This window comes from Schistocerca piceifrons, chromosome 8 (genome assembly GCF_021461385.2).
Source record: "Schistocerca piceifrons isolate TAMUIC-IGC-003096 chromosome 8, iqSchPice1.1, whole genome shotgun sequence".
NCBI classification, from domain to species: Eukaryota; Metazoa; Arthropoda; class Insecta; order Orthoptera; family Acrididae; genus Schistocerca; species Schistocerca piceifrons.
Window position 1 is genome coordinate 380,869,732 of NC_060145.1, and position 27,544 is coordinate 380,897,275.

At 41.8% G+C, this 27,544-nt stretch overlaps 1 protein-coding gene and 1 pseudogene across 1 annotated transcript in view; both read left to right on the forward strand.

Annotated features, from left to right (window-relative positions):
• LOC124712363 (leucine-rich repeat-containing protein 15-like) overlaps nt 1-27,544 on the forward strand; it is a 110,886-nt gene that overhangs the window by 12,199 nt on the left and 71,143 nt on the right. The window lies entirely within an intron of this gene.
• On the forward strand, nt 26,445-26,562 carry LOC124712761 (annotated as a pseudogene).

The window sequence follows — 27,544 nt, forward strand, 5'->3', positions numbered from 1 at the left end:
CGTGCTGACCACATACCCCTCCGTATCCGCATCCAGTGACGCCTGTGGTCTGAGGATAACACGGCAGCCGGTCGGTGGCGTTGGGCTTTCATTACCTGTTCAGGCGGAGTTTTGTTTTCTTCGGTCGAAACGGCCAACGTTCTCAGACACGAAGCACGGGCTGAGAGAAACTGAAAAGTTTAGTCCAAGAATGGAGTAGTTTGCGGTATAATCGGGATGCAGCTTGGTATACATGGCCTCATATCACAACTTTAATGGAAACCACAAGTACGAGAATCTTTATTGGATGTTTCAGGTTTAAGACATAACCTCAAAAAATAATTTGTTCAGCTGAGAAGCGTTTCTTGTGAAACGTCCCCTTTGAACAATTATACATGACTGTGCTTAAACTGACACACAATATTTTTAGCGCAACGCAATCTGACTTTCAATAATCCCTACAAAAGAATGGCCCTGACTAACATTAACCTATACCTTTCACAAATCACTTAACTCACCAACAATCTTCGTTATTCGAACTATTGCAATACAGCGAGCGCCACTACTGCCAGCTAAATAGAAGATTCAAACTACTGAAGGCACTAACTACTAATAGGCATAGTTAGCAAATGAAAGGTTTTGATAGAGAACAAACAATGTATTTATCTCAATAGTGTTCAAAAGTCATAATGTATATAGCAGTTCATGACATCCAGTCTTACAAATTTCAAAACTCCGCCATCTCTCTCCCCACATCCACCACTGCTGGCGGCTCACCTCCAACTGCGCAACGCTATGCGCTGTTCACATCCAGCTGCCCAACACTACAATGGCAGACAACAATGCAAACTAGCCACAGACTGCACACAGCACAGCCAGTGATTTTCATACAGAGCGCTACGTAACGTTGCCAATAAGAAAACGTAAACAGCCTACTTACGTAGTCCCCATGCTCCCCACAAAAATTTTACAAATTGTTTTGGGCAGTGGCCAATAATGATTTGATAAAATTTTTCATAATTACAATAACAAAGATATTAAATCCACCTACTTATTGATACAATGTTGGTCAAAAGCTAAAATTTTCTCACCGTCCATAAAGACAGTCCTGATCATTCATCACAGTAACATTGCAGTGTTTTTCTCAAAGTCTGAGCAGTAAAAGAAAATGCACATGGAAGTAGTGGATTTCCATGCAATCTTGAAGAAGTTGTGTTGTCCTTCCAACGGAAAGACAGTGCTGACTCTTGACATGCAGACAGGTATTGGTCCACAACAGAGCAAACCCACAGCAGAGTCAGTCGAAATTTTGAAGAGTATTGGTAGGTAGGTTATCACAAAGCAGACCCACTGTAGTCCTGGTAGAGATTACGGTATTGGTGGGCCACCAGAGGTGCAGACCCACTGCAGTCCTTGTAGAAATAATGGTACTGGTGAGTCAGCAAAGGTGTAGACCCACTGTAGTCCTTGTAGAAATGGCCAGCAGCCATCTGTTGTGACTGTGCAGGTGCACAATCACCATTGAAGAGTCTTGTGGATAATATAGCAAGTCCATAACCACCACTTGTGCACTCACAAAGTTTTTGGAATTGTCCTTAGAACCAGCAATGCTGTCATCCAGTCCCTTGCTGAATTATTAACACATGTGCAAACACTAACAGTCCCTACGTCTCACATATTGTCCATATACTATGACCAACAGAAACGTGTGCAGTGAAATGTAACTTACAAGTTAATAATATGATGAACTGGTATCAATTACAATTTTATAACATAAGAATACAATAACAACGGTACAAAATACATCATTAAAAACATAATAATACAGATAACATTTGTAGTAATAGGGGCTTTACAAAAGAATGGAAATAAACATATACATCAGTGTTACAGCAATTATGACATAAGTAAATACATAAAAGATCAGAATAATTATTGAAACATCAACTTCACACATGAGCATTAAAACAGAACAGAATTAATAATGTCTAACATCTTTACAAAGTAAATAACATATTATTAATGCAAATTATATTTGAGGATAATAGTATTCCTCATCATAGTTCATGTAGCTGAGTATTAGAAAAATTCCACAACATAAGTCTTATCAGATAAACATATAAAGACAGGAAGAACATAAATACACAAGGGTACACAAACACATAGTGGGATAACACAAGGAAAGGACAGGATTTGTTTTACTGCAGTATTTTGCAAACAAAACTTTCTTTACTTCTCGGAGATCTCCCTTCGTTCTTCATTATTTCCAAAAGTCCTATCTATACCTGCTTTCTGTACTTTTCTCGTATAGCCTCTCAGTCCATTTCTTCAAATTCATCGCAACTCATTCTCTTATAGGCTACCCTCTCTTAAGCTAACTTCAATCTACTGAGCTCAGATGCTAAACTAAGGGACGAGGCAATGCAGCAGCACAAAACAATTAACACAAACAGCAATGACAAAAAAAATGGAAAATTGCAAAGCAAGCTACAGTAAATCTAAATTACCAAGCAATGCAACATTACAACTAATATGAGCCAATGTGCAGCAACAAGAAAAATAAATCAGTAGTAAAACTAGCTTAACAGAGTAATACAAAGTGAAATTTAGTAGCACTGTGCCTAGCAAACAGCAGCAGCAAATGCAATAACTTATATCTGAACATGACATAGCTCAAGCAGAAAAAATATTACAGTAAAGATGGCCATGTCTAATACCTATGTCACATCTTAACACTAGAGTGATGCATTACTGTAACTTGCTCTAGCAGACAAGTTACCAAGTCACTGACAAAAATTATGTATGCAATTCCTGTGAAGTGGAAATGTCTTTTTGTGCTCCCTCATTTTTTTGGAGTACATCCATCATAAAGTTATTTTTTACTGGATCTGTAGTCATAAAATATTTATATTAGTACATCTATAAAATTTTATTTTAACCAATGCTGCAGTGCAGCTAGGAACTAGATATTAAACAAAGTAGGCAAAGCAAGGCGTGAAACGTCATTCACTAGCCATATGGCATTTCATAATGCAGTAAACAATCTTTCAACTAGCAAGACAATAGGCATGAAATGTTTCTCATCATTTCATTTCAGTAAATATCATAAATTAAGAACTCCACAGTGTAATCATGTTTTCAAGTTTGAGGGTGTCGTATTTACGATGCTTTCTACAAAGGAATGTCAATAGCGAGGATAGTGGCCTCCCTCTTTTGTTTTTACCTGTGCCTCCTAAAAGGCACACACTAATGGCTTTTTCTCCAGGCGTCTGACACAGCTGGCCGCTCAAGACACATTACGTCAAGGTCACTTGGCTTTCTTACCGAAATATTTACGACACCAGTTTGCACTACAGTGACAGTCTCATATAAAAAATTTCACAGGTCTAGAATTTGCGTTACAAATCTGTAGAAACAAAATCCTGTAAATATAGCAGTGTCCAAAAAATTTTCTTCGGCATTGTGGTACACTCACACATTTACACACATTTCATAACTCTTAAAGTACGATTCTTGGTTTCCAACATCCTTTTTCACAAGTCAGAGTCCCTAACCACTACTCATTATTCCTTACCTTATTACACATATACATATTCGTTGACACTTCTTCAATATTTCATCTTAATAAATACGTAGCATAATCAAAATCCTCATATAACATCAGCTTATTGATCATGAACATACCTCAACAGCATAATACACATAGTCGTCGTAAAAATAACATCATAACACCTCAGTCAAATCTCAAAAACGTCGTAGCTTTCTGCAATAATGTCAAAACCTAAAAAAAATTCTCTGCTCATTTAAATAGTGTCATCTACCTCAAACGTACTTTAAAATCATGCTCCCTTACCAAATACGTCATTTAAACCTCTCATAGTATCACAATGGTTCCAAAAAAATATGAACAGTTCACAAAGTACAAACAGCATACAATTTCGTAAGTGTGAAGTTATCCAACTGTGTAATTACGTAAATGTCAGTCACTGAAGTAGTAAAAAAAATGTTTGTCTCTCTCAGGCAAATAATCAGATAGCTGTGTAATTCTGTGTTAGAGAAATATGGTACCGATGTGTAAAGTTGTATAAGCAAACACCATATTAGCTAAGGCTCCTTGTGCTTGCCAAACACATGGTACACAAAGTAAGCGTGTACCCCCCTGAGGATTAATGTAATTATACCCTCAGGTGTTAAGGATTACAGCAATGGAATGAAATGTATCACGGAAAACTTTCTTTGTAATCCAAAAGTCTTTAAAAATAAATGTTTTAAGTACAAAATTAATCACTGAAATGCGTGTCCTGTAGCGCTAAATGTGCGTCTTGCTGTAAGATAATTCTGTTGAAGTGTCGTAGTTATCGTCCTCTGTAAGCCAAGTTCTGCTGAAGTCAACGTACTCATCTCATCATAAACAAAAGTGAGATGCTTTGCGTATAGATATCGTAGTTATTATGCTTATTGCTGTGATGAAGAAAGTACTATAATGTAATGTATTGTTGTGCTACGAAAAAGGCTGTCTCATTGTAGCTATACCACAAAAGTTACTACTAAAACATGTTTTACTTTCCAGAAGAGTTCAGAAAACCTGTGCAGATACAAAACAGATACACCGCAAAAACAACATTGTGAATTGTCACTCATTAGTAGCGTTGTGATAAAATCGTGTAGCTGTAACATAAACTAACCACTGTGTCATCTGGTATCTCACTGAAAGTACTTTAGATCCAGAATGTATTTTCAAGTAAACCAAAATGTTGCATTAAGAAAGATCTCATTATCAGTACCGGTACATGTTCTAAGTATGTCAGCCTTATAGTCGTTACGTAATCGTGCAACTAACAAGCAAGAATGTATTCACACAATAACACTGTGTCGTCTGTTCACTATAAAAATGCACTCGTAAATACTGTCTAAATATGTTCCCTAGGTTATAGACTGGATAGTTAACTTCAAACATTGTTGCATGGTAACAGTTTCTAAGTCTGACAATGCATACTAGAAATGTGAAGTGAAAAGTTTTATGGCAAAGACAAAGTTAAAAAGCAGATTATCTTTCAATAAACGGTTTTACATGTGAAATGTGGTGTAAACCTTTATTCTTCCTAGTACACAGAGTTTCAACTTGAACGCAATTATCATACGGTATACGTCGGTAAAAAATACTGGAATTTTTCTGAAGGTTAGCGCCTATGTTATTTTTCTCTGAACCAGCCGGTGTACGCGGCTGCCTGCGGTGCAAGTCATTGTCTGTTCCTTTGTTGGCGCGCATCGTTATTGGGATTAGGAGACCTAACTTCTACAAATTCACCTTGTTGAGAGTGCCCTGCTCTGTTTGAATCTCGCCAGTTCTGATGCAATTCAAGTCTGTCGTTACGATTATATCGTCTGTCGTCATGTCGGTGGTTCCTGTAGTACCTTTCTTGTCGGTTAAGTGGTGGAGAATTTCTCCCTGAATTATCACTGCACGGTGGACCGTTGCGTCTGAAGTTAGTCTGTCTCCCATGACAATAATAGTTCTGGTTGCCATATTGTCTGTTTCTATGATTGTCTCTGTTATATTCATTACTACAGAAATGCGATCTTTCTCTGTACCCATTATTACTCTGCCAGTGGTTGTCATATGGGTGGTGTCTGTTTTGGTCACGATTTGCGTTGCAAGAATATACTTGTCGTGTCCAGTTATTGTTTCTGTCGTCACGGAATTGTGACGGATGTGACCTGTAGTGATTGTTTTCTTGTTTTCGCATCCCGCGACTGTCTGTGTCAATTTCTAATTCTTGTAGGAGTCCCTGAAAAGCTTCAATGTCGTCTTTGCAACGTCCTGCCAAAATAATATTTCTTAAATGTTCAGGCAATTTCATTAAGCAAATGCGGATGAGTTCTGAGGGGCTGTATGGGTTTGACAGGTACTGATTCTTGTGCAACATGTCTTCAAAATATTTCACAAGACTGGAAAATTCAGATTGTTCGAAATGTTTCATCATTATGATGCTATGTTTTACTCGGTCTTGTGTAGCTTGAGACCAATATGCTGAGAGGAAGGCATGGTAAAATTCTCCTTCACTGTGACAATCGTCAATGACCGATCGCATTCTTACAGCTGGTTCATTCTCTAAGTAGCCACACATAAATTCTAATCTGTGCTCTAATGACCAGTTGGGAGGAAAACAATGAGAGAATTGATGGAGCCATGCTTGTGGATGAATGTCGTTGCCAGAATTCTTAAATGTTTTGAATTTACGTGTAGTAATGAACAGCTTATAGTCAAAATCATCACGTCGGCGAGTCGCGTATCGGTCATTGTAACGTCGTTTTGGCGGTTCCATCTCAAAATTCGGTGTGCCTTGCCAATTTCTTTCATAATTTCCGAAGTGTCCTGTGTTATTATTTTGTGGTTGTTCCGTATTTCTAAGTCCCTCTTCCCGTGTTGGAGCGCGAGTGTCCTCTGAAATATGTAATTTTTGTATTACTTGTGTCAGCTGATCTTGTACTTCCCGGATTTCTCTTTGGTGTTGCGTATTAATTTGATTCTGATTTTGTTTGAATATCCTAATTTGTTCGCACTCTTCTGTGTCATTAAAGACTACCGGTTTTGTGTCATTCAGATTATCATCTAAATTCGTAGATAAATTATTTAGCTGATCCGAAAGTTCAACTACTTTCTCTGATAATGAACTAATTTCCTCCATGTGTCTTTCTACTGTGTCCTTTAAGTTTTCCTGAGTTTTTGCAAGTTGCGTAACCGAATCGGTAGATGCAACTGAGTCAATTTTAGCTTGCAAGGTCTCATGATTGTCATGAACAATAATTTGCAGTTCTTTTATGGCTGCTTCGTGATTCTGTAATGCATTTTCATGCCGCGAAAAAATAGGTTGAAAATGCTCACAAATTTGTGTTTTTACGTCGGTACAGACTTTTTGACATTTCGATTCGATTTTATGTAACTCAGTAGTTAAATCTTCACGTGTTTGTTCAAGCGTAGTATGAAGATTTTGTTCCATTGCGTCTAACTGTTGCTGTGTTTGTCTCTGGTGTTGTTCCATTGTGTCTAACTTTTGAAGATTTTGTTCCATTGTGTCTAACTTTTGAAGCTTTTACTGTGTTTGTCTCTGGTGTTGTTCCATTGTGTCTAACTTTTGAAGCTTTTGCTGTGTTTGTCTCTGATTTTGTTCCATTTGTTGCATTAGCTGTAATAACAATGCATTAGTGTCTGGAATCTGTTCCTCTACGCTTTTCGGCAGTGCATTTGCACCGGCAACATTCACATTTTGACAAGCAGAAAATGTGTCTTGACTTATTTGAGAAAACGGTCAGGACGCAAAACCTGAATCTACAGTATTTGCAAAATTGTGTCCTGTCATTTCGGATTCCTGAGGCGAGCTATTGCCGACCGATCGATCGATAATGCTTCCCTGTTCACTAATTGTTTCACTGCCTACGCCATTGTTTGCCGCCCGCTCCATTTCCCTATGCACAGTTACCAAATTACTATGTTGAACATTAGTTAATTCATTACACGGTGGCGCTAACACACTGCTTTCGTCTTCACTGTCATTTCTCAGTTTACTTTGGAGCCTAGTATTACGTTTTTCACACGCCATTATTGTCACAATATTTCACACGACAACATAGAAAAACACAATTTGAAGAGCAAAAATAAGAGAACACATTAACATAGCACTGAAAATAATACCTAGTTAATTGCAAGCGCAGTTGCGAAATACTTGCTGCAAATCTACATGCATGCCACAACTGTTTTACTGTACAACTATGAAAAACTACAACTACAAAGGAAATTCTCTCTATAATTATGCGCTAGCAATAAACAAAAGCTACACTAATTACACAAACTACAAGAAAAAATCAGAAGATTCCAGTGAGGTATCCTCGGCTAAGGGTCGACATATGAAACGTCCCCTTTGAACAATTATACACGACTGTGCTTAAACTGACACACAATATTTTTAGCGCAACGCAATCTGACTTTGAATAATCCCTACAAAAGAATGGCCCTGACTAACATTAACCTATACCTTTCACAAATCACTTAACTCACCAAAAATCTTCGTTATTCGAACTACTGCAATACAGCGAGCGCCACTACTGCCAGCTAAACAAAAGATTCAAACTATTGAAGGCACTAACTACTAATAGGCATATTTAGCAAATGAAAGGTTTTGATAGAGAACAAACAATGTATTTACCTCAATAGTGTTCAAAAGTCATAATGTATATAGCAGTTCATGACATCCAGTCTTACAAATTTCAAAACTCCGCCATCTCTCTCCCCACATCCACCACTGCTGGCGGCTCACCTCCAACTGCGCAACGCTACGCGCTGTTCACATCCAGCTGCCCAACACTACAATGGCAGACAACAATGCAAACTAACCACAGACTGCACACAGCACAGCCAGTGATTTTCATACAGAGCGCTACGTAACGTTGCCAATAAGAAAACATAAACAGCCTACTTACACTTGTCCTTAAAGTTACTGTAGTGGATTTCCTTGTGTTATGCCAGGTAGGCATTAGCTGTCTGCAAATTATTATTACTGCTGACTGGCGTTTTTATGCCAATAGGGTGATGATTCCGTTCTATGAAGAGCTTTGCATATGTGGTGTATGTGTACAGAGTATCTAATTCTAAAATTTACGTTTGTTTTTCACACTTTCGTTCAATGACAGTCGTTGTAGGGTAACTGACGTAAGTCTGTTTTACTGAATTTATTTGTAGTTGTGCAGAGTGTTTGTAATTTTGCTTTTCAATATCATCACAGATAATTTCATGAATGTAATAGAATATTTCTCTCTTCAACGCGTATATTCATTAACTTTATCAGGCTATTCTACTAGCTACGGGAAGAATATACAGTACTCGCCACTTTTTTTTTTTTTTTGAGACATATATACACACACCAAAACAAGTTTTGCATCACCCCAGTTCCCAGAACTCCTGAAGATAGACGTTAAATGTGGATACTGTATCACAGACAGAGTCCCTTTGACTGTTCAGATATGTCACTAAACCTGTCCAAAGATGTAATCAACCATGCATGAGCAGCGCCTATTAGACGGAGGGAGTCCGACAGCCGATCTGTTCCAGCCATTCCACCAGGAAGCAGGTACACGGCCCGTGTTGTTTGTACTTCAACCATGCCTAGACGGTCAATACCGCGGTTCGATTGCGTACGCATTGTGTGAGGAAGGGCTCTCAACACGGGAAGTTTCCCGGCGTCTCTGAATGAACCAAAGCGATTTTGTTCGGACATGGAGGAGATACAGAGAGACAGGAACTGTCGATGACATGCCTCGGTCAGGCCGCCCAAGGGCTACGACTGCAGTGGATGACCGTTACCTACGGATTATGACAGCAACGCCACCATGTTGAATAATGCTTTTCGTGCAGCCACAGGATGTCATATTACGACTCAAACTGTGCGCAATAGGCTGCATGATCCGCAAATTTCCTCCTGACGTCCATGGCGAGGTCAATCTTTGCAACCACGACACCATGCAGCGCGATACAGATGGGCCCAATAACATGCCGAATGGACTGCTCACGATTGGCATCACGTCCTCTTTACCGATGAGTGTCCCATATACCCTCAACCAGACAATCGTCGGGGACGTGTTTGGAGGCAACCAGGTCAGGCTGAACGGCTAAAACACACTGTCCAGCAAGTGCAGCAAGGTAGAGGTTCCCTGCTGTTTTGGGGTGGCATTATGTGGGGCCGACGTACGTCACAGGTGGCTATGGAAGGCGCCGTAACGGCTGTACTATACGTGAATGCCATCCTCCGACCGATAGTGCAACCATATGGGCAGCATAATGCCTAGGCATTCGTCTTCATGGACGACAAATCGCGGCCCCATCGTGCACCCCTCACCTCCCCTCCACTCGCTATGCTGTGCGGCTCATCGACCTGCCTGTGTGGACACACTTCGACTGCATGACAGATACCACCTGCGTGCGCTAACAGAGTGAGGGATGGCAGATAGCAATCGGGGCAAGCATGTAGAGGTCCGTGAGCAAAGTAATGCACGCAGACCGCGGACCTGACTGCCGCACACATAGGTGAGTGGGTCAGGGCAGACCTGCTCAGTAGGATGGTGACAGAGGGCGAGGGGGCGGGGGGCGGGGGAGGGCTGGTTGTCGGCCTGTGCATGGGGCTCGCCGAGCAGCTGGCCATGATCTACTTTTTGAGGTGGCTGCCCAGCGAAGCCCCGAAGAAACCTGACTTCTGCCTACTGTGCGACCGGTAAAACCGTCATCTTCATAGTTCCCCAGGTGGCTGACTTCTGTGCTGGGGTCATGTGGCGTAGTTGCGGAGCCGCTAGAACTACGATGTCCGAAACCACTGCCAATGATAGCCTATGTCCATCGATGATAAAGATATAAACCACTCTTTCTTCTCAGCGATCACGGGCCCTGTAGACACGCGCTGCATCAACGATCTGCTTCCGCCGCCCTCTATCTCTCGTAGCCTCTCTCCACCCTGAGGAAATTCCTAATGCTGCGATGTCCTTCTCTATGTCATCTTTCCGCCTTGTACGAGGTCGGCCCAATGGTCTTGTTGCCTGGAGAGTTCCTTCAAATGCTTTCTTGGTGATCCTGTTGTTTTCCATTCTAGCCACATGTCCAGCCCATTGCAGTCTCCTACTTTTTAATTTCTGGATGATAGTGGGTTGCTTCATTAACTGAAAAATTTCATTGTTCTTTCGACTTCTCCATACTCCATTCTCCCACACAGGTCCCCAGATTTTTCTCATTACTTTTCTTTCAAAAACATTCAGTTTTTCTCTTTCATTCTTTGTAAGCATCCAGCTTTCTGCACCGTACAGTATTATGAGGCAGATGATAGTATCTTCATCTCTGTGGATATAAAACACTTTATAGAAATTCTATCATTTAAGACAAGGTGTCAGTCCAACAATTTTTGATGTTTATCGACAGTAATTTTTGCTTTGCACTTTTTAATCGTCAGTGTAGTGCATTGACAGACTAATATTATGCAATTTTGTCATATGATGACATGGTTGGAGACCGTGGCTGTTATTTGAAGACAAATGTTGATGGTGTTGGGGCAGCAACCAGCCACAAATTTACTTTCAGTTCCTTCACTCAAAGGGTACCATTGCCGGTTTCGAATCGTTGTGATTCATCTTCAGACGGTCTACACGCTTTCCTTACAATATATGGTGTGTTTTTTACAGATTAATTGTCCAAAAACATAAATAATACATAATTATAAGCACGCCACACACACATGGTTGCGTTACAGATTTTCGTTGCATGTGAGTTGCGTGAGATGTCGGTTTAGAGTGTTTGTTTTCATAACATTCGTCCAACAGATGTGAATACATTCCCACTGCATTCTTATTGTTGCACACGTAAATTTTTCTCAATGAACGCTTTAGATTTGTCACAGAGAAGATTTCTACCACGCACCACATGTTTAGATACATACAAATAACTTACAAACATATAAGTATCAAAGACGATATGATATATCGTAACATTTGAAGATGTCGTATGTTTGGAAAGGATCATATTTTCACTTACGCAACTGAAATGCATTTTACACTAGTACAGAGACACTGATTTTTTGAGTTGATACTGTTAATTTATTATAAAGTTATTCCTTTTTTTAGTACTGTATAGGTATAGTACATTATTTAATTACATTTAGCATCATGAGAATTATAGTAACATATAAATTTGCTACTTGATCTGCAGATAGGCGTACTAATATTTTATGCTTTGGAGGTTAGAAAATAATTTTTGGAAAATTTCAGGAAAGGAGTGTTAGCTAACTCTGTTTGTTCATTAAGGATATAGTCTGGGGTGCTGTTTTTGTGTGTGTGTATTTCTATTTCCTCTAATTTATTCACGATGGCTCCTTTTTCTGCTAGATGCAAAATTTTTAAGTTGTTCTCAATGTTTCTCACTGAATGGTTTTCTCCAGCAATATGGGCTGCAAATGCAGATTTGTTCAAGTTACTAAGTCTTAAAGCATCAATGTGTTCTTTGTGTCTAATTTCAAAACTTCTGCCTGTCTGTTCAATGTAGCGTTTTGGGCATGTATCGCATTTGAGTTTGTATTTTCCTGATTTACGGTAGGGACTCTTGGAGGTATTTACATCATGGATTACTTTTTGTTGTAATTTATTATTTGTGGAAAAGCTGTTTGTGATATTTTTCTTTTTAAATAAGATTCCTATTTGGTATGATAGTGGGCTTATGTATGGGAGAGCAGCATATTTAGGTTTGGCTTCTGTGGGCCACTTCTGTGGCCCACTGATTTGGCTTGAGGTGACTGCTGTGAAGTGGATCTGTGGTTTTTGTCTGCATTTCGTTGTGGAGTTATTCTATTATTATGGGTTCATATCCATTATTATGAGCAACTGTTTTAATTATATTGATTTCATTTTGTTGGTCTGTGTTACTCATTGGTACTTTTTTAATTCGGTGTAGCATCGTTCTGAAATATCCCATTTTTTGTTGGCGGGGGTGGCAAAATTAGTTGTCAATACTGACATCCGTATATTATCATAAGCCAACCAGTCATGGCCAACTTTTATTTTGATCATTACTATTTTCGTGGGCTGTTCCACATAAACAGGGTGTTTCAGAGATTTTTTATAAAACGTCTAACGGTGATAAATCAAATCAAGGGGAACATCTTTTGTTAGACACAAAATATTCGCTGACATTTCCTGGCAACGTTAGGCGTCTTTTTATTGAAATGACTGACCCTGGGATAACTAGCTTTCAAGGAACTAGCAAGGTCCTCTAAACAGGTGTGCTGCATCAGCGTGCTACCTACCCTAGAAAATTGAGACTGATTTTCAACAAGAAAACCTGGAGAAGAAGTGTCTGTAAGTGGAGAAAAATATCTATGCTTCTACATCATTACATTTGTCCTCTAGCCATTTTGCACTTCCTTTCAATCTCATTTTTTGAGACGTTTGTATTCCTTTCCGCCCGCTTCATTTACTGCATTTTTCTATTTTCTCCTTTAATAATTTAAATTCAATATTTCTTGTGTTACCCCAAGATTCCTACTATCCCTCGTCTTTATACCAACTTCATCCTCTGCTGCCTTCACTATTTCATCTCTCAAAGCGACCAGTTCTTCTTCTACTGTATTTCTTTCCTCTGTGCTTGTCAGTCGTTCCCTAATGCTCTCTCTGAAACTCTCTACAACCCCTGGTTATTTCAGTTTATTCAGGCCCCTTTCTCCTTAAATTTGTGACGATATGCCATGAATATAAATTATAGAACTGGCTATCTTACAATTGGTACTTTTCGTACCCAAAGATCAGGGTTTTTCTGGTGTATCTTGATAACGGATAAAGATATTCGAAAACGGGAAAATAAGGCTCTAGATAAATGTTTAAAGAGAGTACAGTTAAAATTTGAGTCAGTTTATACGGTTAATTGTTTAAATAATTGCAGCCCATGGTGCAAAACGGCTGAAACCGGTTTTGCCGATTAATGAAATCGAAAGAAGTTCGAACTTCCACGAGAAATCATCTTACGGACGCACGGTAAGAATTTCTACGTAAGAATTTCTCCCCCCCCCCCCCTCTCTCTATCTCTCTCTCTCTCCACCTCTCTCTCTCTCTCTATCGCTCTGCCCCAGTACTCAACACACACACGCAAACCCAAACAAACCACACACCACTGACGTCAAATACGATTCAAACTCGCGCGCCTCACCCAGCTAAACATTGTAACCTCCCCACAGAAATTTTGAAGACAAAAATATAATAAATGGGAGCCAAGCGTAACCTCCCTGCAATTAAATCTACTGAAAAAGACAATTAAATGTGAAAAATCGCAATCTGTCTCAAGTGTAAGCTCCCACAAAAATAATGAAAGATAATTCAATGACAATGAAATTTCAGCGATAATGATAACTCAATTAGACCGAAATGTCGGTCTTTGGCCCTGTGCAAAAATCAGAATTAATTTCTTACCTCAGTATAACTGTATGTCAAAGTTCTGCTCTTATTGTTGGCCACGGCTTGGAGGAAATGCATTGCAAGTATTATTTTTTTTTATTTTTATTTTTGGAATTTAACTGAAACTTTTCTTTAAAGGAAATGGAAGGAAATCGTTGGTTCAATTAAAAGGTTCTTTTGTTAAAAATTGCTTTGAAATCAAAATTATTATTGGGGCACTTGTTGAAAATTAATTACAATAAATAAACTTTACATTATCTAATGTGCGCAATGCAGCTTGGTTACCTTAATTAACAATATACCTCATTCAGCATCGTGAACAGAGACCCATGTCGACGCCCGCGGACTGCGTCCCGCTCGCGACTTCCTCGCGACCGTATAAGACCACTAAGACTGCACTGGCCTACTGCTACCGACAGACTACCGCTCACAGACAGCCCACTGACTACTGCTCGCAACACTCGCGCGGTCAAGCGCAGACTAGGAACGACAAATAGCTCTCTGGTCAGAGACTCTGCAATGCCTCGCCATCGCCGCCACACAACATACGTGTTTCAACATGCTACGAAACAAATGATCACCACACAGCCACAACTACACATAATGACAGCGAAAACTGCGCCTATGTTTTGAGAAATCGAAAACAGTGCAGTGCCAAGCGACCATGGGTTAAGAAGTAAGCTTATTTACTTCGTCAACAACACAGGAGAACGCACCACAACTTCAAAACTATAAGTTACACCCAAAAAAGTGATAAAGACTCATTTCCGTTCGTAAATGCATAACAAACAGAATAATAAATTACGTTTTGCTGTTTGCAGATGACAAGTTCTATATTGTGTAGCAGAATTGTTACAAAATAAATGGACAAGCCGGCCGGAGTGGCCGAGCGGTTCTAGGTGCTACAGTCTGGAACCGCTCGACCGCTACGGTCGCAGGTTCGAATCCTGCCTCGGGCATGGATGTGTGTGATGTCCTTAGGTTAGTTAGGTTTAAGTAGTTCTAAGTTCTAGGGGACTGATGACCTCAGAAGTTAAGTCCAATAGTGCTCAGAGCCATCTGAACCATTTAAATGGACAATAACATCATGTAAGGCATGTTAACTAATGCTTACATCCACTTTTCGCCAATTAAGCTATAAATGGAACTGTGACATATTGTTATAAACAACACAAATGTTAATATGCAGCCGGCCGCGGTGGTCTAGCGGTTCTAGGCGCTCAGTCCGGAACCGCGCGACTGCTACGGTCGCAGGGTCGAATCCTGCCTCGGGCATGGAAGTGTGTGATGTCCTTAGGTTAGTTAGGTTTAAGTAGTTCTAAGTTCTAGGTGACTGATGACCACAGATGTTAAGTCCCATAGTGCTCAGAGCCATTTTTTTTTTGTTAATATGTAACAACAATTTTACGGTTAAAAATAAAATTAAACCCACTGACGATAGCACAAAAGTGCTGAAACATGTATGGGTGAAACAAAACAAAAAAAGGTGTCTTGCGTAAAGCGGAACTTCTCATCCTATTTTCGTAGCAAGCACGGACTGTACCACAAAATGAGTACATCAAGTTGATTATTTTCTTGTCTTTGATCCATTGTGTTCATTAAGATATTTTTGGGTAAAGCTGAACACGTATATGAAGAACGTTTATAGAATATGTAGCTAAACTGCCATTAGTCCACCAAATAACGACAAAGCTGCGCCGATAATCCAGTGAAATCGCAGCGATTCTTCATTGTCTATGACAGCATATCTCCTGAACTAAGTGTCATACAACGACATAATTTTTCTAGTACATTCAGTGATATATGTGGATACTATCTACAAAATGTGTTGAGTATAGAGTAAGTAGTAAAGAAGTAATAAGTTAAGACGTCATGCCTGATGCTGATAGTTGTGGTAAATTACGAATAAAAGAGAAGCTAATTCTGTGCCTTTTCCAGTGATGCCCACGGTATGCTTCTGTGCAGCTGGAATTCAGAGACCAGAACGCTGTCTTTATCTTTCTCCAGACAGGATACAAATAGAGATAATACAGTAGAACGCAGAGGAGACAGCTGCTGTGATGTAGAGCGAGCGCTCCTGCCACTATGGCTTAAAGCTCTATACAGGAAAATTACGGCCAGCTTGCGGACGCCGTCATTTTGGGCCTACCGTACTGCTGCTCATACATCGACTGGCGCAGTGAATCTAGCCGTTTATATTACAGAACAGCTCTCAACTGCCTCATATATTCCTCAGCCAGAGCACTAGCTAGGACTTCACATTAAAGAAACAAGGGACGTCAAAAAAAAAAAAAATCTCGAAAAATATGTTTTTTCGCGACGAGGATATATCACAGATTTCGTGCTAGAACATTTTTCCAAGGAATAATCAGAGCTGCATGTCAAACACCAGAAATCTGAATTGGAAAGAAACTAGCTAAAACCATTTACTAGTAAAAAGACCATGTTCGTCTGGCAGCAAAAATTTACTTGAGAGGGATTAAAAGTTTTTCTTCTGCAAGGTTTCTTATTACAGTGCTTTCGTTAGCTCTCATTTATTTCGAAAGAGAATTGTAGTACACTACTGGCCATTAAAATTGCTACACCACGAAGATGACGTGCTACAGACGAGAAATTTAACCGACAGGAAGAAGATGCTGTGATATGCAAATTATTAGCTTTTCAGAGCATTCACACAAGGTCGGCGTCGGTGGCGACACCTACAACGCTCTAACATGAGGAGAGTTTCCAACCGATTTCTCATACACAAACAGCAGTTGACCGGCGTTGTTGTGATGCCTCGTGTAAGGAGGAGAAATGCGTACCATCACGTTTCCGACTTTGATATAGGTCGGATTGTAGCCTATCGCGATTGCGGTTTATCGTTGGTCGGGATCCAATGACTGTTAGCAGAATATGGAATCGGTGGGTTCAGGAGGGTAATACCGAACGCCGTGCTGGATCCCAACGGCCTCGTATCACTAGCAAAAAAATGGTTCAAATGGCTCTGAGCACTATGGGACTTCTGAGGTCATCGGTCCCCTAGAACTTAGAACTACTTAAACCTAGCTAACCTAGGGACATTACACACATCCATGCCCGAGGCAGGGTTGGAACCTGCGACCGTAGCGGTCGCGCGGTTCCAGACTGTAGCGCCTAGAACGGCTCGGCCACTTCGGCCGGCGTATCACTAGCAGTCGAGATGACAGGCATCTTATCCACGTGCCTGTAATGGATCATGCAGCCACGTCTCGATTCCTGAGCCAACAGATGGGAACGTTTGCAAGACAACAACCATCTGCACGAACAGTTCGACGACGTTTGCAGCAGCATGGACTATCAGCTCCAAGACTATGGCTGCGGTTACCCTTGACGCTGCATCACAGACAGGAGCGCCTGCGATGGTGTACTCGACGACGACGAACCTGGTTGCACGAATGGCAAAACGTCATTTTTTCGGATGAATCCAGGTTCTGTTTACAGTATCATGATGGTCGCATCCGTGTTTGGCGACATCGCGGTGAATGCACATTGGAAGCGTGTATTCGTCATAGCCATACTGGCGTATCACCCGGCGTGAAAGTATGGGGTGCCATTGGTTACACGTCTCGGTCACCTCTTGTTCGCATTGACGGCACTTTGAACAGTGGACGTTACATTTCACATGTGTTACGACCCGTGGCTCTACCATTCATTCGATCCCTGCGAAACCCTACATTTCAGGAGGATAATGCACGACCGCATGTTGCAGGTCTTGTACGGGCCTTTCTGGATACAGAAAATGTTCGACTGCTGCCCTGGCTAGCACTTTCTCCAGATCTCTCACCAATTGAAAACGGCTGGGCAATGGTGGCCGAAGAACTGGCTCGTCACAATACGCCAATCACTACTCTTGACGAACTGTGGTATTGTGTTGAAGCTGCATGGGTAGCTGTACCTTTACACGCCATCCAAGCTCTGCTTGATTCAATGCCCAGGCGTATCAAGGCCGTTATTACGGCCAAATGTGGTTGTTCTTGGAATTGATTTCTCAGGATCTATGCACCCAAACTGCGTGAAAATGTAATCATATGTCAGTTCTAGTATAATATATCTGTCCAATGAATACCCGTTTATCATCTGCATTTCTTCTTGGTGTAGGAATTTTAATGGCCAGTGGTGTACATATTACGCGCGTAGTGATACTGCAGTATTTTTGTCAATATAGTTTTCGAAGACAAAGTATCGTTAAAACATAAATATACTAAGGCTATAGAAATGTATCACCCAAAAAAGAAGCATTCACAATACAATTACTTGATACGTAACTGCCCAAACATGCATATCTTGACTACACAGTAACTGATACAAAAATTATGATAACTGCATTTAGTTTCTGAACTTTCTGCAAAAATATAAAACAAATAATGTTTGAGGCACACGTTCTATCTAGTATTCGTATTTGAAATTGCGTAGTCTAGCATTAAAACACCTATGAAATACTGAAAATTAAAAGCTCTTTCGAGCCTTGCTTACCTTCTTTCATTTGTTTGTCTGTTGTAACGATGCACTAAACGCAATTAAACGAGTGAGAAAAGCACGCAGCAGGCTAGAAAAATGAACATTTACTACGAAACGAAGTGAAACAATAATGAAATTCAGTGGCTCAGCTTTATAGAGGAATAAAGCACATCGATATGTCACGATTTAAATATCACATCACTGCGGAGCAATTCTGATCATAAATTTTTTAAAACGCCGCTGTTATTTGTTAGATAATATACTCATTGACGAATGTTACAACTTAAGACCATTTATGTTTACACATTCAAAATTCATGTTGCTGCCTCTCTCCCTTCAGCAGAAAGCACAGCACCGAGTCCTATGAAAACATGTAAACGTTGTATGACACTGATGACTCGGAAATCCCACATGTTCTTCCTCCGAGCACGTTGGCCCCTTTCCTTGCGGATATGTGAGAATATGTGTGTTTTAGAGTGAAGATGCGTGCATAGTGTAATGTTATGCTCGTGTTACATGACGGTGATGATGATGAGAGAAGAGAGAGGGTGAAACCCGGTGCCAGCACATAGCCTACTCCTCTGGAGTAGTACAGAACAAAGGGGGCCGCCGAGTTTAAAGTCCCCATCCGACGGACGGATCACCACGAGAAGTATCACATCCCTTCACTTCATGAGACACTGCGAAGAAATTTGGAAATTAATCAAGGACATTGGCGCAAAGACTGGGGTCAGGAACTTTTCGCCACCAATTCTCCTCCCCTTGCTGGCGAAATACTGGTTGTGAAAATTTCATGCGCCGTTGGGATTTGAACCAGTGCACGTACGGGTCGAGCGCCACCGCACAAGCATGCGTTAGCTCCCTCCGCTATACATGTAACAGGAGGGCCCAATACGGCTGACGCGTGACGTGGCTGCACCAAATCACAATGGCAAGCGGAGAGGAAAAGAACAGCTGTACTTTTACTGGTTCAATTGGCTCTGAGCACAATGGGACTTAACATCTGGGGTCATCAGTCCCCTAGAACTTAAAACTACTTAAACCTAACTAACCTAAGGACATCACACACATCCATGCCCGAGGCAGGATTCGAACCTGCGACCGTCGCAGTCGCGGGGCTCCGGACATAAAGCGCCTAGAACCGCACGTCCACCGTGGCCGGCTGTACTTTTTCTGTGCAGAGCTTTTGCAATGGCGTCAGAAGTAGTTTAACTTGTCGCGAAATTGAAGTAGATATTTCCTGTGAGTTAGTACGGGGAGAGGTCATTGTTGGCAACCGGAATAAAATAATAATTGGATCCTTTTACCCCCCCCCCCCCCCCCCAATTCAAATGATATGGTTGCTGAAAGGTTCAAAGAAACTTGAGTTTGATTTCATACACGTACCGCACTCATTCGATAATAGTTGGTGGTGACTTTAATTTACCCTCGATATGTTGGGGAAAATACATGTTTAATTCCGGAGATACGCATAAAATATCATCCGAAATTGTGCTAAACGCATTCTCTGAAAATTATTTCGAGCAGTTGGTTCACGAGCCCACGCGAATAGTAAACGGTTGTGAAAACAAACTTGACCTCTTAGCAACAAATAATCCTGAGTCAATAACGAGCATCAAAACCGATTCAGGGATTAGTGAACACATGGTTGGCGTAGCGAGATTGAATACTGTAATCCCCAAATCCTCGAAAAATAAGCGAAAAGTATACCTATTCAAAAAAGCAGATAAAAATTCACTTGACGCCTTCCTGAGAGACAATCTCCACTCATTACAAATTAATAATAAAAGTGTAGACCAGATGTAGCTTACATTCAAAGAAATAGTATCGGCAGCAATTTAGAGATTTATACCAAACAAATTAACAAACGACAGAGCCGATCCTCCTTGGTACACAAAACGGGTTAGAACACTGTTGCAGAAACAAAGAAACAAACTTGCCAAATTTAAACAGACGCAAAATCCCCAAGATTAGCGCTCTTTTACAGAAGCTCGGAAGTTAGCGCGGACTTCAATGCGAGACGCCTATAACAGTTTCCACAACGAACATTTGTCTCGAAAAGTGGCAGATATTCCAAAGAGATTCTGGTCGTGTATGAAGTATGTTAGTGGCAAGAAACAAGCAATGCCTTCTCTGCGCGATAGCAATAGAGATACTATCTTTGTGGCCGAGCGGTTCTAGGCGCTTCAGTCTGGAACCGCGCGACCGCTACGGTCGTAGGTTCCAATCCTGCCTCGGGCATGGATGTGTGTGATGTCCTTAGGTTAGTTACGTTTAAGTAGTTCTAAGTTCTAGGGGACTGATGACCACAGATGTTAAGTCCCATAGTGTTCAGAGCCATTTGAACCATTTTTTTTGAGATACTATCTAAGACAATGCTACCAAAGCAGAGTTACTAAACACAGCCTTCCGAAATGCCTGCACAAAAGAAGACAAAGTAAATATTCCAGAATTCGAATCGAGAACAGCTGCCAACATGAGTAACGTAGAAGTAAATATCCTCGGAGTAGTGAAGCAACTTAAATCACTTAATAAAAGCAAGTATTCTGGTCCTGACTGTATACGAATTAGGTTCCTTTCGGAGTATGCTGATGCATTAGCTCCATACTTAACAATCATATACAACGGTTCGCACGACGGAAGATCCGTATCCAAAGATTGGAAAGTTGCACAGGTCACACCAATATTCAAGAAAGGTGGTAGGAGTAATCCACTAAATTACAGGCCCATATCGTTAACAGCGATATGCAGTAGGATTTTAGAACATATATTGTGTTGAGTGCTACTGACAAGGGATTTATGTTCGATTCCGTATTTCTGGATTTCTGGGAGGCTTTTGACTCGGTACCAAACAAGCGGCTCGTAGTGAAATTGCGTGCTTATGGAATATCGTCTCAGTTATGGACTGGATATGTGATTTCCTGTCAGAGAGGTCACAGTTCGTAGTAATTGACGGAATGTCACGAGTAAAACAGAAGTGATTTCTGGCGTTCCCCAAGGAATGTTATAGGCCCTTTGCTGTTCCTTATCTATGTGAACGATTTGGGAGACAATCTGAGCAGTCGTCTTCGATTGATGACGCTGTCTTTTATCGACTAACAAAGTCATCAGAAGATCAAAACAAACTGCTAAACGATTTAAAAGAAATATCGGAATGGTGCGAAAAGTGGCAGTTGACCCTAAATAACGAAAAGTGTGAGGTCATCCACAAGAGTGCTAATAGGAAATCGCTAAACTTCGGTTACACCATAAATCAGACCAATCTAAAAGACGTAAATTCAACTAAATATCTAGGTATTACAATTACGAACAACTTAAATTGGAAGAAACACATAGAAAGCATTGTGGGGAAGGCTGCGTTTTGTTGGCAGGACACTTAGAAAATGTAACAGACCTACTAAGGAGACTGCCTACACTACGCTTGTCCGTCCTCTTTTAGAATACTGCTGCGCGGGTTGGTTCCTTACCAGATAGGACTGACGGAGTACATCTAAAAAGTTCAAAGAAATGCAGCACGTTTTGTATTATCGCGAAGTATGGGAGAGAATGTCAGATTTGGGCTGTACATCATTTCGTTGCGACGGAATCTTTTCACGAAATTCCAATTACCAACTTTCTCCTCCGAATGCGAAAATATTGTGTTCACACCGACCTACATAGGGAGGAACGATCACCACGGTAAAATAAGGGAAATCATAGCTCGTACGGAAAGATGTAGGTGTTCATTCTTTCCGCGCGCTACAAGAGATTAGAATAAAGAGAATTGTGAAGGTGGTTCGATGAACCCTCTGCCAGGCACTTAAATGTGATTTGCAGAGTATCCATGTAGACGTAGAAAAGAAAAGTCGGACGTGTCACGTGGCCGTGATGTCGTAGCATCTTCGCCGACGAGCAGTCTAGGGACGCGACATTAGTGCATTTGATCGTGGGCAGACTGGGTGTGTCCATTGCATACTCCATCCCTGAGCTCCTGTGCGCCCTCTGCTTTTCACATGTCTCCAAATGAAGGATGTGCCAAAAGAGCCTCGATTAAGGGAAAACCGCCGCCATCACAATCAGTGATCGTGCGCGACAATGTGTTCTCGAAGCGGTCGTTGTCGAATGTTGTGAATGGTTAGAGCGATTGTTAGCACACTGGACTCGCATTTAGAAGGACGACGATTCAAACCCGTCTCCGGCCATCCTGATTTAGGTTTTCCGTGATTTCCCTAAGTCGTTTCAGGCAAATTCTGGGATGGTTCCGCCGGCCGCGCTGGTCTAGCGGTTCAGGCGCTCAGTCCGGAACCGCGCGACTGCTACGGTCGCAGGTTCGAACCCTGCCTCGGGCATGGATGTGTGTGATGTCCTTAGGTTAGTTAGGTTTAAGTAATTCTAAGTTCTAGGGGACTGATGACCACAGATGTTAAGTCCCATAGTGCTCAGAGCCATTTTGGGATGGTTCCTTTGAAAGGGCACGGCCGTTTTTCTTCCCAGTCTTTCCCTAATCCGAGCTTGTGCTCCGTCTCTAATGACATCGTTGTCGACCGGACGTTAAACACTAATCTCCTCCTCCTATGGAGTAAAACGATAGGCCTTAGTGCAGTGTCATCATCTTCATCATCATTAGTTGGTTTATTGATTCCTGAGTGTCGTGACCTCATTTCTTCATTCATTTCTTAATTAACTGGATCTGCGAATAGATTCCTCCATCCGAGGCGATCCATAACTCGTCTTAATATAGCGTAAAGAAGTAGGCCAGTAATTTTCTTTGCTTGATCCAACCGTCTACTTGCAGTTCCTCAGTGTGATCTTCTTAGATTTTGTTTTTGCAAGATGGTTCTTTCCGAATTTCCACCTTCTCTGCTCAAGAAACTGGAATAGCTTTGGGTGACATGGAAAGACAAACTTCTTGTGATGCTAAGTTGTTCCGTAACAGAAGCAGTAGTTCTTCTTTCTGGCCAAGGTAAGCATAAGATCTTCTTCCAACGTGACATCTCGACTGCATCAATTCGGCTCTTGTCACTAGCTTTCACAGTCCAGGTCTCGTAGTCGTATAAGAACACAGGGAACACCTACGATTCTATCAAGCGCATACCAATTTTTCGAGTAGTGCATAGCTCTGCCATATCTCAGTGAGTTTAACCATTGCAGCTCGGCCAAAGACGATTCGTCGTTTCGTTTCTTCATGACAATTTTCTGCGTCATTGATAAGATAACCTAGATATACGTTATGATTAACTACCTTCATATCCTTTGAGCTACGTCTAAGTTGACTCTGATCTTAACCTTCAAGATGAATAACCATTAATTTGGTGTTTCTCACGTTTAGATCGAAATGTAAACTAAGAGACTTCACTCTGGATAACAGATCGCCAGTTCTTCCCCCCTTAGTCCAAAGACGGAAAGCGTAGATGGTTAGTCTTGCTGCCACAATTCAAGCCGTTCAGTATGCAGTTCATATGATCCAGAACCACCTCCTTTAAAACGGACACATCAGATTCCGTCTGCCATCCTCTCCAATCTGAGCTCCATTCCCTTCCAGCGTCTATGAATGATTCTGGTTTGCCGCATTGAGAATGCAACATGGATTTATTCTTGACTAGCGATCCGCCTCGGCTTCGTACTGGTAGCACTCACTATTTTGCGGCCGGATAACTACAGTAATTCCGGAGATCAGCTTTCACATACAGCAGAAAAACGAGGCGAGAAACTTTAATTTGCATTATGTCAGTTATAGATGGGATCCGGAGGCTGGTAATAAAACATAGAAGAACAGAAATAAGATGCTCATCTGCACTAAAATTCGTATTCCATTTTTCATCTCGAGGTAGTTGGCAACATAAGAATGGAAACGAAGTGAAGAATACACAATTAACCTTTATCGATTAGGCTTGTCATTTTAACATAGCAACACACCACTCGATAATATGTTTTCTCCTTAAGGTTGTTTCCAGATTTCCTGTTTGGCACTCTAATGGTTCAAATGGGTCTAAGCACTATGCGACTTAACATCTGAGGTCATCACTCCCCTAGACATTAGAACTACTTAAACCTAACTAACCTAAGGACATCACACACATCCATGCCCGAGACAGGATTTGAACCTGCGACCGTAGCAGCAGCGCGGTTCCGGACTGAAGAGCCTATAACCGCTCTGCCACTGCGGCCGGAGGGCACGCTAATGATCATATGGAAAAGCCAAGAGATCACTTGCATCAGTGAAGGGGCCCTTTCTTCTCACAGCATAGTAATGTCTTAGTTCTTGACAACTTCTAATTATGATATCTGAAAAGGTTTATAAGAGACAGCTACGAGTCACAAAACCATTTTCATATTAAAATAGTGAATATGGCTTTAAATTACTTCATGGTAGTTACGACAACAAGAAAATGAAATTGTTTCCAAATCTGCTTTGCTGATGAACATAAATAGTAATGACTTCAAAAAATGGTTCAAATGGCTCTGAGCACTATGGGACTTAACTTCTGAGGTCATCAGTCCCCTAGAACTTAGAACTACTTAAACCTAACTAACCTAAGGACATCACACACATCCATGCCCGAGGCAGGATTCGAACCTGCGACCGTAGCGGTCGCGCGGTTCCAGACTGTAGCGCCTAGAACCGCTCGGCCACTCCGGCCGGCAGCAATAACTTAGATTACCATCACTAGGAGAAGCAGGTACAAGATTCGAAACTTCGCAATTTGTTGTTTATCCACAGAACTCTACTCATGTCCTATTTAAAAATGAGTTCAGTGACGTCAATAGAAGGTAAAAATTCAACCTTTTAGATCTCTGCAGTGCTAACCTTGCCGTGGAGCACATTTAACATAACTGCAGGATTTGTGGAGGAAGTACATTCTGCACTCCTGTCTCAGGTAGATAGCTGACTGACTTATTTGTCTTTGCCCAGTCAGTACTCCGTTCCAGGAACAGATGCCACAGAACAACGCAAACTGTGCCGGAAGTAAAACACGATTTTATCGTTTCCCCCTTAATCATTCACAGTGATGAGTGACGTTCGCAAGCCGAGTTATCTTTGCCGTGCACGGTACATTCCAATCAGCGAGCACCGCTTTTCAAAATCTCTGGTTCACATGTGACGTTGCTACTGACGCTGCCAGCAGAGATGATTCATATTCACTGTTTACTATTCGACAAAATGGTGCATTTTTCGCATTCTGCGCCGTTTAAACCAGCAAAAGTGTATGAATAGTTCTTGTATTTTCAGTACTATGAACCACGATGAATGATAGTGGTAACTGTGATTATACAGAATGAGATTTTCACTCTGCAGCGGAGTGTGTGCTGATATGAAACTTACTGGCAGATTAAAACTGTGTGCCGGACCAAGACTCGACATCGGGATCTTTGACTTCCGCGGGAAAGCGCTCTACCATCTGAGCTACCCAAGCACGACTCACGCCCCGTCTTCACAGCTTTACTTCTGCCAGTATCTGGTCTCCTACCTTCCAAACTTCACAGAAGTTCTCCTGCGAAACTTGCAGAACTAGCACTCCTGCAAGAAAGGATACTGCGGAGATATGGCTTAGCCACAGACTGGGGGATGTTTCCAGAATGAGATTTTCACTCTGCAGAGGAGTGTGCGCTGATACGAAACTTCCTGACAGCTAATATGGTAGAGCACTTGCCCGCGAAAGGCAAAAGTCCCGAGTTGGAGTCTCAGTCCGGCACTCAGTTGTAATCTGACTGGAAGTTTCATATCAGCGCACACTCCGCTGCAAAGTGGAAACATCCCCCAGGCTGTGGCTAAGCCATGTCACCGCAATATCCTTTCTTTCAGGAGTGCTAGTTCTGCAAGGTTCGCAGGATAGCTTCTGTAAAGTTTGGAAGGTAGGAGACGAGATACTGGCAGAAGTAAAGTTGTAAGGACGGGGCGTGAGTCGTGTTTGGGTAGTTCAGATGGTAGAGCACTTGCCTGCGAAAGCCAAAGGTCCCGAGTTCGAGTCTCGGTCCGGCACACAGTTTTAATCTGCCAAGAAGTTTCGAGTGTACTTTGTGATGAGGGAGATAGTTCCAACGGCTTTGCCGCAGTAGTAACAACGGTTCCCGTCAGATCACCGAAGTTAAGTGCTGTCGGGCTGGGCTAGCACCTGAATGGGTGACCATCCAGTATGCCGAGCGCTGTTGGCAAGTGGGGTGCATTCAGCCCATGTGGGGCGAACTGAGGAGCTACTTGACAAGCAGAGGCTCCGGTCTCGTAAACTGACATACGGCCGGGAGAGCGGTGTGCTGACCACATACCCCTCCACATTCGCATTCAGTGACGCCTGTGGGCGGAGGATGACAGGGCGGCCGGTCGGTACCGTTTTGCCTTCCAAGGCCTGTTCGGACGGAGTTTAGTTTTATGAAGGAGATAGTGTGGTGCCTACTAAGAGCACAAATGGGATTGGATACGAGTGTTAAGCCTTGTTAATAAGACATTCAAACCCTGCCCGAATTGTCAGCGAAAGCAACCCCATATTGACCACCTCCGAGCAAACATCGCGTACGGAATTGTATGCTGTGGATGTTTGCAGTAGGGTATCACGCAGGAAGACGTTGGTCACAGCACCATATAAAGCTGCATTTCTTCAATGGGTCGTCAGCAGCGCCTAGTCTTACGGTTAGCGTTGCTGACTCTCAATCAGGCGGACCCAGCTTCGATTTCCAGCCGGGTCTGAAATTTTCTCCGCTCGGGACTGGGGATGTGCGTGTTGTTCTCATCACAATTTCATCATCGAAGGGCAAGTCGCCGTAGCGGTGTCAAATGAAAAGACTTACACGAGACGCGCGAACATCCCAGCTGGGGCCTCCCGGCTAACAGTGCCATACGTACATTTCATTTCGGTGGGCCAAACAACGCAGTAGGTAAACTATACCTCACAGTAGGCGTGTACTGTGACCCAACGAGTCGCTATTTTGCCTTTTTGTAAGGGGTCGATTGCAGCGACCGCCTAAGGAGGCGATTAACCTGAAGTTTGTGGAGGTTGTCGTTCAGGACGGAGTTGGTTCTGTGAAGTTTTTTGAGTGCTTTTCGTACCATGACTTGGGCCCCCTCATGACGGTTTCCATGAACATGTAACAGGACGAGTATTTCAAAGTTGTCGGTGACCAAGTTTCCCGTTCTTCTACA